Raw genomic sequence first — 15,826 nt, 5'->3', positions numbered from 1 at the left:
CAACTCTGTTTTTTTATAAGAGTATAGATATGTGAGTGTCACTGCCCCCCCCCCCACACACACCCACACTTCCCAACACCGAAGGAGTAGGGTGACACCTCGATTTTGATACTAATCTATCGACTGGATTCTCTCTCAAACACACACACACACACTACCCGGCACCGAAGGAGTAGGGTGGCACATCGATCTTGATAATAATCTATCTACTCCTCTTTCAAACACACACACACACTTGCTAGTTGTGCCTCTGTGCCTACCGCACACACTCTCAATACGTCTTTCTCTCCCTCCCCCCCCCAACAATGACAGCAGAAGGGTGACAACTCGATCTGATCATAATCTATAAATTGGTTTCTCTCTCAAACATTGTGTCTCCGTGCCTCGCTCGGTAGCCCCCTCGATATGTAGACTTCTCGCGCGCGCACAGCTGTAGTGACGATGATGCTAAACCCAGTGTGCCTTGTTTTTACCGGCCCCATGTGATAGTTTTCACCCTGTTTTCTGTTAATTAACAAGGAAACCCTTTCTTTGTTACTACTAGTGAATCTGAAATCATTCGGGGCAGACATAAAATATATCACTTCAACCCAATTATCGCAGCAACTATTTTAAAAGAAATTAGCTAGCTGCCCGTGCGTTGCACGGAACATAAAGATGCATTTTTATGAGTAGTTTATCTTGTGAGAGAAAAGGTTGAACGAGGGAAGGCCTTATTTGCGAACGTGGAGAGACGTGTGGGTATATTTTTGCAAAATTGCCATAGTTTCTTTCCTATCCGTTAGATATAAATCCGACGGCCTATATTGCAGGATGGCACGCACACCATCATCACCAACTCTTTTTCTACTCCCTCCGTCCGAAAATACTAGTCATCAAAATGGATAAAAAGAGATGTATCTAAAACTAAAAATACGTCTAGATACATTTCCTTTTATCCATTTTGATGACAAGTATTTTCGGACGGAGGGAGTATTTGTCTTTTTAGAGATTTCAACAAGTGACTATGACCGGACCTTACCAACATACTCAAAAAATTAGTCCATAATTTTGATGTTACCCTCTTTTCTTGGCGGTGCAGTGTCATCTAGAAACCTCATAAATAAATCAAGGACAAATCTGACCCCTTCCTGAAAAGACATACGGAGCAAAACGAGTGAATGTACACTCTAAAATATGTCTACATACACATCCGTATGTGGTAGTCCATTTGAAATCTGAAAAAGACAAATATTTAGGAATGAATGGAGTATATATAAGAGTAGACATGGAGATATATCTCCAACATGGTCTACAACAAAAATGTGATGGGCTGGTTAACGCCGAATGCTCGCAACGCGATGACATGAGTTCGAATTCTGTCTAACTTTATATTTTTATATTATATATTATTCTACTTATTTAATATATACTTCTTTCCCTACTGTACTGACAGTGGAACCCATAGAGTACTTAGAATACAATATTAAGGATGGATTTGTTTCTTTTTAACTTTCTGTACGAAGCTGTAGCCACCGTGCAAGTCACGTGTACAATGTACATGCAATTAACTCTTTATAGAGGGACAATCATACAGGCAGTTAACTCAAATGGATTGGATGTCACCAACATAAAGAGCATCTACAAAGGCAGCCGGAAAATTTCCTCCCGCTTCCTTAAGTGGAGGACGACATCAAACGCCAGCGGCATACATTTTTACAACTCTAATCAACCAGATGAAATTCGTGCAAACACGGACTGATTTCATATAAGCATGAAGGATTTCATATAAAAAAGCCGAATCTTCATATAAACATGATGGATTTCATTACATTTACATGAACTAAGAGGTGCCAATCCGGCTCTTTTGTATAATTAATACTCCCTCCGTCCGGAAATACTTGTCCTAGAAATGGATGTATCTAGACTTATTTTAGTTCTAAATGGCCGCCCGCGGATCCCTTTGTCTTCCTCATGTCCGTCAAACACTTGCGGGGTCGACGAAGGTCCTCGAAAGAGACGAAGCAGCAAAGAAACCACCTGAATCCGCGGTCGTCGCCTCGGCGATGGCCTTCATGGGTCCCAAGTGGCGGTGGCCTCCCGTGTTCTACTTCTCCTCGATGATGGCGGCGGACACAGAGAAGCTGGCCACCTTCTCGTCGCTCTCCATGCACCCGGCTTCTGTCTCTGCCTGCATGGCACTGCCGCAGGCACGGGAGGCGCGCCCACAGACATGGGAGGCGCGGCCACCGCAGACACTGGTGGCGCGGTACGACGCGGCAGCGACGGCGCCCATACTGGCATGCTCGCTGCCGTGCCGGCGTGGAGCAACTCGCCACTCCTCATCGAGCTGAACTGGAGTGGCGAGTTGCTGAACCACGCGCCTGCTTGGGGCGGCAACTGGCTCCGTCGGGCCAAGCGAGGTTGGTGAAGCACCGAGCGGCCTCGCCCATATCTAGAGGGCTTGGTGGGCCACCCAGCCAGGTAATATGCCGGTGAACGGCTCATCGGAAGCCATCGGAAGAGTGGAGAAAATGGTGAAGGAGGAGATGGGGAAGTGGCAGAGGGGTGCGTTTCTTGCCCGCTGTCTGTCTGGCCTCGTGTAAATAGAGGGCGGATGGTAGGAGCTTGGCCAGCGTCTGGCCTCGTTTAAACTGCGAGCGGACGGGGGGAGCTCGGCCGGTGTTGCATTTAATTCCGGCCCGCTCATGAACGGACGTGTTGCCAGAGTAGGATTCTCGGTTTGCATGCGGGTTTAACGGAGGGGTTTAATGGAGGCGTCGGGTGTGCAGCGGGCGGCGCAGTACTATTTGATTTGACAACAGTAATGACCCGGCAAATCACAAAGGCCATCGCCTCTCGTGAAACCGACCGAGCTAGACTGCCCCGCCCTCTAGCCTTTTAAAAATGTATATACTCCACTTCTGTACAGTAGTACTATTAAAAAGGCTTGTCACAATAATGGTGTCCAGCATAAGAGCACAACCCACCCCTCAAATAAAACTAAGCACCCTGGAATTCTTTGACAAAACTAAGCACCCTGAAATTCTTTGACAACTAAACTACTAGCTATATGATGTTGGCCATATATATTGTACGTATATAATGTGAAGAAACGAGTGGTTTTCGTAAGATGACTTAATACTCACCTAGACGGAGGGAGTATTCGATTTGACAGGGGGCGGCGCAGTTCCCGATATGGCTTTAATGCAGACGAGGGAGGGAGTAGCGGTTCCCGATATGTTGAACGGCCAATGCATCCTCCTTCAATTAATGCATGAGGAAAGTAATGGGAGGAGGTCTGAGAAAAGAGGCTGCACGATGTGAATGCAACGCAGTTTGCCCTCATTGCCCTTATATAAAGGCGCCCCTCCATTCCAATGCATCTACCACATCGTACGCACCTAAGCATTTGCCTAAGTACCTACACTAAGCGCAAAAGAGCTCACTCTAGACCCATGGCGGCGATGTGCGTGAGCGGCTAGCGGCTGCGCCAGATGGTCCACGATGCCGGCCTACGGCATGGCGCCGAGGATTGTCTCCAGACGGTGTTGGAGACCGGTTAGTGGATGGCCGCCGTCGACGCCAACTACAACTCTCAGTTGGACCAGATGATCGTTGACACCAGCAACAAGTTCACCGTCATCAAGAAGCTCGTGGACGACATCGCCGTACTCCTCTAGCTCGCGCGCCCGGGCTCCTCATTGCCTGCCACCCTAATCGGCCTCCATGGCCGAAACCTCTTTCAAGCACTGGTGGCCCTGCGACTGCCCGCCGATGCCACGAAGGATGTCCACCTGGAGTTCGCGCTCGCCGCGAGGCGCCTCGCCCTACAAGAATTCGTCGACTTACACATCCATGTGTACGAGCAAATCATGTACATAGGTATCTACAAGGCCAGTGAGGATGCTACGATGTTGGCCTTCCTCAACCGGCTGGAAGCCTTGGATGCCTTTGCTGAGAAGAACCTCGACCTCGCCACAAAAGCCGCCGCTCCTTAGCCGCCGGTCGGTGGCCCAATGCACTAAGTTGAGGAGGAGGAGGTCGTACGTTTGTGGATCCATCTTTCTTCTTGCCTTCTGTAACCACCACTGCGATCGCATCATCGTGGCCTTAATTCTTATTGTGCTATTGCATTCTCGTTCCAGTCAATACCGACATGTGCGATCCCTTTGCTTAATTATATGCATCACTGTCACTAGTACTCCATCCGTCAATTTATAAGTTGTGCTTACCTTTTTCATCAACTTCGTGCAACACGCGGGCATCTTGCTAGAAACACTACTCCCTCCGTCTAGGTGAATAAGTCATCTTAGATTGTGTGTATGTCATGTGGGGCCTTAGTGTAGCTTGCCTAAGGTGTGGCTTGAACCAAACACTCACCTAAGTTAATAAAACTTGCCTAACCTTACATTCCATGAGATTTTGCCACATGTTAGAATCCATAAAGCTCCACATGTAGAAGCATAATGCACAAACCACCAGAATGTCATGCGTGCAATGCACGTGCACCTTACTAGTACTAGTTGGTAGGAGTAGTAGTAAGAAACAAATTCCAGTTTTGGCACGAGCTCGTACTGCGGGAGCACCACAAGGCCTGCCGCAGGAGTTACATTTCCCTCTCGGGGCCCACGGGACTGAACTTCAGTGGCTTAGTGCCTGGCCTATGAGTCAATGACATGCGGGCCTTAAATGCGGCTGGCCCACATGTCATTCTCATGGTGGTGGCGTGGTTCGCGACTCACGCGTTCGAGATGAACCGATCGGTGGTGGCGTGGCCGTGGCGAAGGTGCCACAGCTGGGCGTCGGGGCGTTACGAGGCGTAGATGGCCACACCGGCGGGTACTACCTGTAGTACATAAGTACTCCAGCTGAGGATTGATGCCCGGGACGAAATGTGTCACAGCCGCTGGATGAAAATTCAATGGTGCGGGAGTACAGATCGGAGCACAGCAGCGGAGCAGGCAAACCGCGTCCAACCGGGCGTGTCTGTGGTAGAAAGTTGATGGTCGCCGCAGTTCAGCTGACCCGCATGTCATGCACACAAAGGCAGAGGAGCGGTGGGGCCGAGAGGGATGAGGGGCACGTCGGGGGGATGAGGATCCCCTGACGCGAACAATCCTACCATTCTGTCACTGACATGTGGGACCCATAAGCGTGGGTCCCACCTGTCAGCGAAGGAAAGGCAGGGTAAGGCAGTGATAGCCACGTCAGAGGATCCATGTCCACATCGGGGGACGTCGTGCCGTGGGTTTGAGCGGCGTCGTGGGAATCGCGTGTGGGTGTGGCAGTGGTAGAAACAAGAAACGTGATGGTCGTCGTGGTTCAACTTCCACGGACAAGCTGTCATGTCTACTGACACATGTATATCAAAACTAGAGTGTTTATATTTCAAGCATGTGAACAAGTATTATTCTACTACTTTGGATCCATTGCAATGCACGGGCCAGCACATTGGTAGTAGTAGTGTCCATCTCTATCTCTAGAGGCCTTCCCTCGTTCATCCTTTTCTCTCACAAGATAAACTACTCATACAAATGCATCTTGATGTTCCGTGGAACGCACGAGGATGTTTCCTTGGGGGTCTCTCCAGCGCGGCGTGCTGTAGTTGCAAGTTGACGCCCCTTGAGATGCCGACGTTGAGGGGCACTCGGATTTCCTCCGATGAGTAGGTAAGATGAGTTTGATCACGTAGTAAATGCATTCTAAAGACTACTTCCGTGTCCATTTCCTAATTCTCCCCCTACCCACTGTTTCACAGGTTAGGCTCGGTGTGAGTGGAGATTGGCTTGTATATGTACGGGAGGGTACCAACATCAATTTGCGCAACATTTACAACGGTGAAACCATTCCCGTAGAACCTTTGTCCAACATTGGGATCAGCCATGCAACGGGCCACCGCATGAATTGGTACGATGGAACCACGGTGAGATTGAATAAGATAGCACGAACCTTGCACATGGCGGTCAAAGGTGGACCATGCTGTCTGCGGCCGATTTGTTGTCGTACGAGTAGGAAGACGATGTGCTCCTTTCTAACCGCATCTTCACGATGACAAACCAGGGGACTTATTTTGTATGGGACACATCCTACGATATACTCCCTCTCTCCCAGTTTATTTGTTTTGAATCTTTTCGTTTTATAAGTTTCAAATTCAAATTTAGAGCTCCCCATCACATGTTGAGATTACAATGTCCATTAAATCATTGCGTGCATGTATAGTAAAGAAACAAATCTCGAGTTTGGCACGAGTTCGTGCTGCGGGAGCACCACAAGCCTTGGCGCAGGAGTTACATTTCCCTCTCAGGGCCGTCGGGACTGAGCTTCAACGCCTTACTACACCTACCTTTGAGTCAATAACATGTGGACCTGATAGGTGACTAGTCCACATGTAATGCTCCCGTAGGCAGAGGGGCAGTGGGGCCAAGAGGGGTGAGCCGCAGGTCACGGGACGTGTGGTTTCATGGGTTCGAGCGGTGTCGTGGGAATCACGGGTGGCTGTGGTAGAAACTTGATGCTCTCCGCATTTTAGGTGGCCCACATGTCATGCACACAAAGGCAGAGGGGCGGTGCGGCCGAGAGGGGTGAGGCGCACGTCAGGGGGCGTGGTGCCGTGGGTTGGAGAGGCGTCGTGGGAATCGCGAGATGAAACGTGATGGTCGTCGTAGTTGAACTTCCATGGACAAGTTGTCATGTCTATGGACACATGCACTGCATACCGATCACTGGAAGGAGTAGCAGAGAAAGCTATATATGCGGATAAATAGTTCCTTATAGTCAAGCGGACCCATGCTACTACTCTGTTCCAAAGACATGCACACCATCGAAATAGTCCATCTATATCAATATACACCGAGAGGGAATAATTTTTTTACAAGAGAGGAAATAGTTCATCCATCCATAATGCCCTCCTGCTGGTGCAGCCTTTTCTTCTTCTTCTTCTTCTTCTTCTTCTTCTTCTCATTCTCTGTGGGAGACGGCTTCGCAACAAGCTCTTTGGACCTTGCAGCTATCTCAAAACTCACACGGGCATCGAGGGCGGCATATGTTATTCGCTCGTACGTCAAGGGATAATTCTCCCATCCAGACGACCTTAATGCCACTGTCTCGTCACCCTTCTGAAGATTTGTACCGAGCACAAAATTTGCTACGTGGAATAGGGATGGTGTCCGTTTATCACAAACTTCTACAGGAATTTTGATTCTGGTTTGTAGGTCAACGATGCTATTCAAATCAAGGTTGTACGGCTCCAGCTTCTGTTTGTCCCCTTCGATGGCTGCCCCACAGAAGTATACGTCCTCCTGAGACAAGAAATCATGAAGCTCACCTGGTATGGAGGGCGAGTGTATGATGTGGTACACCAAAACTTCATCTTCGAGGCACAGCTGAAGGACGGCGGCGCGCTGGATCTTCCGAGGGGCACGCTCCGTGTACTCTGCGTCGAGACCGATGACCCTCGTCTCTACCTTTTCAAGGGAGTTGGATACATTGTTGATACACTGCCGAACAACCCTTGGGTGGACGGTGATGGTGGCAACTATGCGCATCGACCCTTTGACGAGGACATGTTGGACGCTAAAAACCTGCATCTCGATCTCTATCACCATTTGGAACCGCTGGAACGGAGGTCTATGGTTTGGAGAATTAGGATTAGATGGCTAGTCTAACTGAAGTAGTAGATGATTATTTAAAGAGGTTAAAACAATGTGAACGCAGTGGGGTTTGGATGCAAATGAAGATGAAGGGGAGGTGAAGAAGCCGAGGAGAATCGGTTCCCGATGGAGAAGTAAATGGGAGAAGTGGTGTGCAGGCAGTTGATTAGATGGCTAGGTAGACTGAATGAAAAGGCTATGCGGGTAGACTGATGAGTCATACCTGTTCGTGTACGTGCCCATCCTTCCTGATAGGTGGGACCTATGCAAACAGATAAAAAAATGTGTCGTGGTTTTTTTTGAGCATGTGAGTGGGAAACACAACATTCTCTGGTTAAGGAATACTCCCTCCGTTTAGGTGAGTATAAGTCACCTTATGAAAATCAGGTTTTCCCAAAACCTTTAGGCGTGGAGCATTAACTTCCTGCTCGATCCCCTCCCAGCCTCGTTAGCCAGCGTTCTCTTCCTCTGCTGCCGCGTTCTACCTTTCCATTTTTCCTCTTCTCAAGTGTGGAACGATCTGCATGCCATCCTTGATGCACCAGAACGACCACTGCATGCATCACGGCAGAGTATTGATTGCGCATGCACGAGAATTTGGTTCTGCTCGCAATATGGATGATACCTGAACGATGAAGTGAATAGGCATGCTAGCACGGGAGACCTATTTACGCTATACAATACTGGAGTACTCATGTACCTACTAGTAGTAGTACAACTGTGGTACACTTGATGGTCAAAATACTATTCATCCGGTCCTCATAGTGAAGTGACAACACCCTGCGCCTGACACTAGTCCAGGCGGCGTGTTCAGGTTACCAAAGTCAGCCTCACCCTGTGCACAGTGCAGTCTGTCACCGCCGATGTGCAGCACATTGGCGCCTCGCCTCGTCTCCCTCTCCGCTCCCATAGCACCACTCCATCTCCATCTCCTTCTCCGTCTCCATCTCACTGTGCCCCCGTGTACCGTCGCCTCACTCGCCTCCCCAAGTACCACTATTCCCTCACTAGCCGCTCCAGCACCGACATCCTTCTCCCCCGTAAATCAAGCCCCCTTCCAAACTCCACCATGGCCGAACGCGAACCGCGCAGCATCCATATGAGCCACGATTGGAGCAATCTCCCCAGTGACATCCTCGACCTCTGTTGTTCGTGTATGGATATGTTGAGCGCCCTACGGCTGGTTGCATGCTCGAGGGACATGCACACGGCCATCGTCGAAGCGAGGCCTAAGCTTTTCAAGACACCCTGCTTGCTGCTATCTGGTCTTGCGAGATTGGCTCACCATAATACGGAGGCGTGCATGATGCCCCTCGACTTCAATCCGATCTCCATTAGCCGAAACTTCTTTGTAGGTATGTAGTGGGTCGCCATACATCATTTCCCTCGACATCGATCCGATCACCATCGCCCGAAGCTTCTTGGCGGGTATGTACTGGGTCGGCATGAACTCCCACTGGATGGCTGCCTTCAGACAAGACTGTAAAAAGTTGGTGCTCGTGAACTTCCAGACCTCCCATGAGATTATCCTTCCTCCATTGGATTATATAGAGTATTACCATCGCGGTCCAAGTCATCTAGATTACTACGTCAGTTGGACGGACCTTGTTTTGCAGAAGATTGTAATCTGCCAAGTGCCCACATGACATGCGAATTACGCAGACTTCAAGCTAATTTCCTTGTTCGACCGCGGACTCGCCTATCTTTACGCCGGTGCCTTCTTTAGCTGGAGACAACTCGGCTCGCAGTGGATCATCATCAAAGCTGATACACACTTCTGTGATGCTATTGAACACAATGGCATCATCTACGCGATCGACAAAGCAGATGGCACCACGTATTGCTGGGACGGCGCATGTAGGTTGTTTCCTCTCATGTTAATGATGACGCCATGACACTGTTTGAACTTTTTGTGATGATTGGCATATCTCTGTTTGAGAAAAATTTGAGTAGAACTATGGCAATGTATTAGAGATGCCATAAATCAGCTATATTTGGAATGAGTTAATTCATGCAATTGTGACCATGTCATTACACCCAATTTGTACCCTGAATAATCAAACGGTTAGGAATATATGGATATTATCCTTATTTTACAGTAATCTATATACTACTACTAAATATGAGTGTGTATCAATGGCCATGTTAGTTTCCTCATTTTTATGATGTAGAAACATGCACCACACTGTTGGTTTCATCTAACCATACATTAGGGAAGTAAATGTGCATATGGAGAACTCTATATTTGGAAGTAGTGAAATCCTGCAATGCTTACCATGTGTACATACCTATATTCTCCCTTCAGCAATCAATGGCTAGAATAATATCCTCACAAAAATTTTGCCCACAGAACACGAGTATATGCAAATGCATGGTCTGTTAGTTACCTTGAAGAATTTGTTTGTGAGGACAGAACATGATTACATAACATGCATGACATGGTAGTTTCCTGTGAAGAATCGATTGCGAGATAACATGAGTATAACCATGCATGGCACTTCTATATTTTCGAACCCAGTATACATTTCCCTGTATTTTCCCCCCAGTTCCAACAGGGACATATCAATGCTGTTTCTTGCATTATCCTACTCATAGTCTGAACAATGCTGATCTTACATTAACAATGCCTGTCCTTTTTGATATGATGCAGTGTCCCTACAGTTACTGCCCTTTGTAATCACACCACCTTTGCCAAAAACAGGGAAGCACAACTGGTTCCTCGCTCGATCAGACGACAGCAAAAGACTGATGATCATTCGGACACATGAGCCGAAAAAGTTATATTGCAAAAACCCCACTATATACAAGCACCGTGTAATACGTGAGTATCCGGGCAGTGGTTGTTACGTCTATGAGCAGGATACCAGCTTGTTGGGGCCTTTAGGATTTTTTAGTTGGAGGCGGGTAAACAGCCTTGGTTCACACTCTCTGTTTCTCGGACTCAATTATCCGATTAACCAGGAGATCACCGTTGGCAAGGACCTTGATGGCAGAGAGGCTCTGTTTGCTATGGAAAATTGTGTCTACACGGCGAGCCCTAGGAGTTCATGAGCAAACTCCCCTGATTGTCAATGATACAGCCTGCAGCCAAAAGAAGGTGAGAATGACAAAGGCATCCAGATTAACTTTGATCCTTGGATGTTTCAATTACGACAGGCAGTGATGTGGTTCGAGCCTTCAGGTTGATAGGTAATTGGGCTGTTGCATCGAAAGGGTGGAGTACTGGTGTCTCCGAATCACTGGTCGCTGAAGTGGGGCTGCAAATTATGATGGTGTTGGATCATCTCTTCGAATGACTTTGTTGTCTTTGCTGGTGGTTCTGGATGGGTAGTTCTTTCTTTTGTTATGCATATTCCTTGTCATTTGGTCATCCTCGTCTATGTCACTCTTACTATGTAATAGTTGCTTCTGTTTAGAACGTCATTCTTGTCTGGATCATGAGAGTCTGAGCGCTGCAGATGGGTGCGTTTTGGTGGTGTAGCAAGACTTCTTACGAACTATCATGTCTTGCTGTTTATGTCAGTAGTAGTCACTAGTCAGTGTTTGAATGTTGTATATATCGTTGTTTCGAACTGTTTATTGTCTCGAACTACTGGTGGGCTAAATGAGGGCATCACCATTCTCCAGTGTTCAGAGTATATCTCCTTTTTTCAAGTTATATAATTTGAGCTCAGTGTCTTTTCGATGATGTACACTTGTTTGGGCCAGTGAGGTGTCGTTGAATATGGGCCAAGTAGTAACGCAATGCCAAACAGGTCAATTATGAATCTCAGGCCGAGCTCTCAAAAGATCCTGAAAAAAGGCCGGGCTCTCCAAAAAAGAATGAATAAGGACTCTTAGGCCGACATGTGGGCTCCACCGGTGTTTTTGTGCGCTTGTGCGCCGAGAGCATATTGGCCCGTGCTCGAAATTCATGCTACCTTTTCATCCGCAGTCTCCCGCCCCTCCCCCACCTCTGGAATCTCGATTCCTGCTCCAGTTCCCCCAAATCCCCCTCATGTACTCCATCTACTCAAGCGCACTATCATATCGCCGGTCAACGCGGATCTCCGAGCCGGAGATCCTGAGATCCTTCCTGCCTTCGGTTGCTGCATGCTGTTGCTCAATAGTGGCATGGCGGCGCTTGACGACCAGTTTGCCGGCAAAGTGCTGATGGTAACCATCAACGGCGACCGGCATCCCGTCTCGCCGGATGACCTTGTCAAAGCTCTTGGCATTGCGCATGGCATCCAAATAAGTGACTTGCTCATCGAAGTCTGTCCGCCACCGGCTGATTTCTTCGTCAGGTTCCGGACAACTTTCATCTGCAGTCGTGTGTTCGAATCTTCCCGGCGTTTGTTCTGCGATGGCGCGCTGGTGAGCTTTGATCGGTGGCACCCAGGATGGGGCTCGGTGCCCTCTGAGCTTAAGTTTTTAACAAAGCTTACCTTCCACGGCATGCCTCGATGTGCTTGGAACAGCGAGTCCATGAACGAGCTTATCAACGACCTTGGAGGTGAGCTCGTAAGTATGTTTGTTCCTCCAAACAGCTGGGCTTTGACGGTTACGGCATGGATGAAGAAGCCGTCCACTATACCGAAGGTGATTGGTGTTGAGATACCGGTGCAGGAACCGGGGTTGTACTATTCGTCGCCACCAAGGCCGCCGCGGACCACGTTAGGGATGTACCTGTATCGAGTGTTCGTGCATGTCGAAGAAGTGGTCAATCCATCAATCGAAGTCCTGCCGCCGCCGATGGTGCCACGGTCCGTCGATGATGTCCATTACAGGAGTCAACGTCAGACTTTCCCCGTGTTGCTCGAAACGATGGATGGCACAGGGCCTACTCCATTGTGCGGCGGAGGCCACTGCTTCTTTGGGAGAAGAGGCAGGGCTGGCTGCCTGGATGTGCTCTAATTTGAGGTAACAACTGAATCTTGTCAGATACTAGTTAAATCCGAGCAATGGGTGTGAAGCACTGATATGCCAGAACATTTGATTGTGACCTATTCTAATTTTGTACCTAAACTTTTTTTAGAAAGGGATGTATGTCAACTTAATGTGCTAGGAGAACTTATTGTGTTGTCTGCATGTTTTCTTTGCACAACATTCAAGATATTTCCCCGTCATTGATAAAGACGATGAATCGTTATGTACGACTTCATTGGTTTCAACATAGCCCTTCCTGTAGTGATCCACTGCTTCCATCCTGATTGTGCCGCCTGCGTGAAATTTTTGTGTGCAAGTTCAGTGTGCTATGATGTTCTATATGATTGTGTCAACTATATAAGTTTTTACTGAGCATCAGCAATGCATATGGCTGAAAGATGTATTTACGAGCACCGGCCGATGGGTCTCTCTCTATCTCTCTCTCTCTCTCACACACACACAGACACACACGCGCGCGCACACGCACAAGTGGGACCCGTTGGATTATTTATTTGCTCGTGACAGCTTTTAATTAGGTTCCACTGTAATCTAACTTTTTTCTTAAGTTATTAATTGAGCTCAGTGACTTCAAAAAGTTGTACAGAAGCCTTGTTTGGGCCTTTCCGGCGTGGCTGAATGTGGGCTGAGTAACCATGTTAGGTTGTACTGTACTACACAGGCCTTTTTTCGCTATTTTTTTAATAATACTTTTTTAATTAATTTTCATAAATATTACGCTGGGTAAAAAAATTTCAAAAATAATACACCGTCGGCCCGCTGCAGGCCGACTGGGCCTACTCGGCCCATAGTAGGCCGATTGGATTCCAGTCGGCCTACAGCTGGCCGACTAGCCCCTGTCGGCCCACTATGGGCCGGTGGAGCTAATTGGCTCACTGTGGGCTAATTGTTTTTGCAAAAGTGTTAATCATATATTTAAAAATATGTGTATTGTGACCTCCTCCGCTTGTTGTGGGCCCACTGTTGACTAAAAATATGTTTTAAAAGTGTTAATCATGTATTTAAAAATTGTTAAATGTGTGTATAAAAAATGTTCCTTATCTATACAAAAAAATTTAAATGTGTGTATAAAAAATAGCTTTTTTTCAACATCAGCAATGCAACTGGGCCGATAGTTGTACACAATATCCGGGTCAACTTGTTATTCTCCGCCCCGCTGGGCTGCAAACTTTCCTAGGAGGTATGCATTAGGCTTAACAAGAAAATGGACTTTAAGAAATAATAAATGGGATGTAATTATAATGACTGGACAGTTACTATGCACCAAACACGTAATTAGTTTGAAAAATATATTATTATTGGAATTTGAAAATTTTAATTTCATTACTTGTTGCACGCGCAATATTTCATTGGATTTTAACGTAATACAACTTTATTTTGAAATTATATTTAACCTGACTAGAAATTTCGGATAAAAATATTTCGGATCCCATCAAAATGTGGGATTTTTTTTTGAATTCTGTTTTAAGCGGTTGTTTGAAATTATTAATCGTTGTCCTAGCTAGAAGTTGGGCTGTACTTTTAACAAACTGTAAATGGGTTGTAGTAAATTCCATTAGAATTAAAAAATGGCCTGTATATTCTTACAAATCGCAAATGGGCTATATGTTCTCTGCCAAATCCGAGTTGTGGGCCTGCTAAGTTGACGCTTACCAAGGGCTTTGTCAAATTAATCAATATAAACGATTCTAGATGCAGTGATCGTACGATGTCCATCCAACGGCAGTAGTGCTTCTTCAACCTCTGGTCTTCTTGCTCCAGCCACCCAAAGCAGCGCCGGTCATGTCGCGTGCTCCTGCCTCCCGTGGCCGGCTGTGATGCCGCGGAGGCCTCACCGCCCCGTACTACTCCCACTGCTGGCCAGGCCATCCCTCTACTCACCCACACCCCCTGTTATTCTGCGGCGACGGCAGCCTCACACCGCAGCCGAACCAGTGAACCCTCGTACTCCTCTCCGCGCGGGCTTCCACTGCTGCGTCTTCCCCGGCTCCGCGTTGTCCCCTTCCTAGGCCTCGCCGTCATCTAGACCACCGCCCTGGTGCTCTCGGTGCGTCGTGGTCAACGTGGTCAATGATCGACTTCCATCGGAAGAGTACTGTACGTGGAGAGGCTGACAGCTCGGTCCACGGCAACCGCAAGGAAGTGCCTCCTTATTACGCGCAAAATAATTATTCCTCCACCTGACAGCGGGGACCCACCAGACGGGCCACCGTATTTCGTGAAAAAAATGATTCGCCCCCTGACTGCTGGGGCCCACGAGCTACACCTTCGCACGCAAGGAAGTGCGTCCGAAAAAAAACGATTCGCCCCTGACTGTTAGGACCCACCAGCCCCCCGGCTGCTGGGACCCACCAGCTACACCTTCGCATGCAAGGAAGTGCGTCTGGGCAAAAAAACAAAACGATTCGCCCCTTGACTGCTGGGACCCACCAGCTACATCTTCGCAGGCAAGGAAGTGCCTGACAGTCGGGGCCCACCTGGTCGAAGCGTACGTAGCATTGGCATTCTGGTCGCGAACGTGTACGTACATACTGGTCGATGTAGAGGCATGCACGTAGCATGTACACATACGTACAGCGGCCAGGGTGCAAGAAAGAAAATACGGCCACGTATGTGTACATACGGGCGGGGTCTCAAACGCCTATGCGCGCATACGTACGGCCAGGGCTCGAGTACATGGCTGGGTCGGAATGGAGAAACAACGTCGTCGTCGTGTTCATGGGGAAGCAACAGCATGCATCGTGTTCATGGGGAGCCAACGGAACGCGTCGTGTTCATCGGGAGGGCTTGGACGGAACAGGCGATGGAAACAAGGCCTGGCGTACCGCAGAACGGAGGAAACGGCCTTGTGTTCGACCGACCATGTTCGAAACGGGATCCTGTTCATCGGGAGGGGTTTGGCGTACCACAAAACAAAGGAAACGGACCTCCTGCGGTCGAAACGGGGGTTCTATTGATCCGGAGGGGTGTGGCGTACCGCAAAACGGAGGAAACAGACTTGTGTTGGAGCGCTACGGTCGAAACGGGGGTCCTGTTCGTCGGGAGGGGTGTGGCGTACCGCAAAACGGGACTCCATGGGATATTGTTCATCTCCACCGTCCACCTCCTCCAGCCTCCACGGGCTCCTGTTCATCCAGCCTCCACGGGCTCCTGTTCATCCCGCCTCCACCGCGCGCTACTCCACCGGCTACTGTTCAAGCACCCCTCCACCGTCTACTGTTCATCCAACCCTCCACACCACGGGGTCCTGTTCATCCACCCCTCCACGG

This window comes from Triticum urartu, chromosome 3A, assembly GCF_056163025.1.
Source record: "Triticum urartu cultivar PI428250 chromosome 3A, HENAU_Tu73, whole genome shotgun sequence".
In the NCBI taxonomy this organism is placed as follows: domain Eukaryota; kingdom Viridiplantae; phylum Streptophyta; class Magnoliopsida; order Poales; family Poaceae; genus Triticum; species Triticum urartu.
This window is presented reverse-complemented; position numbering follows the sequence as displayed.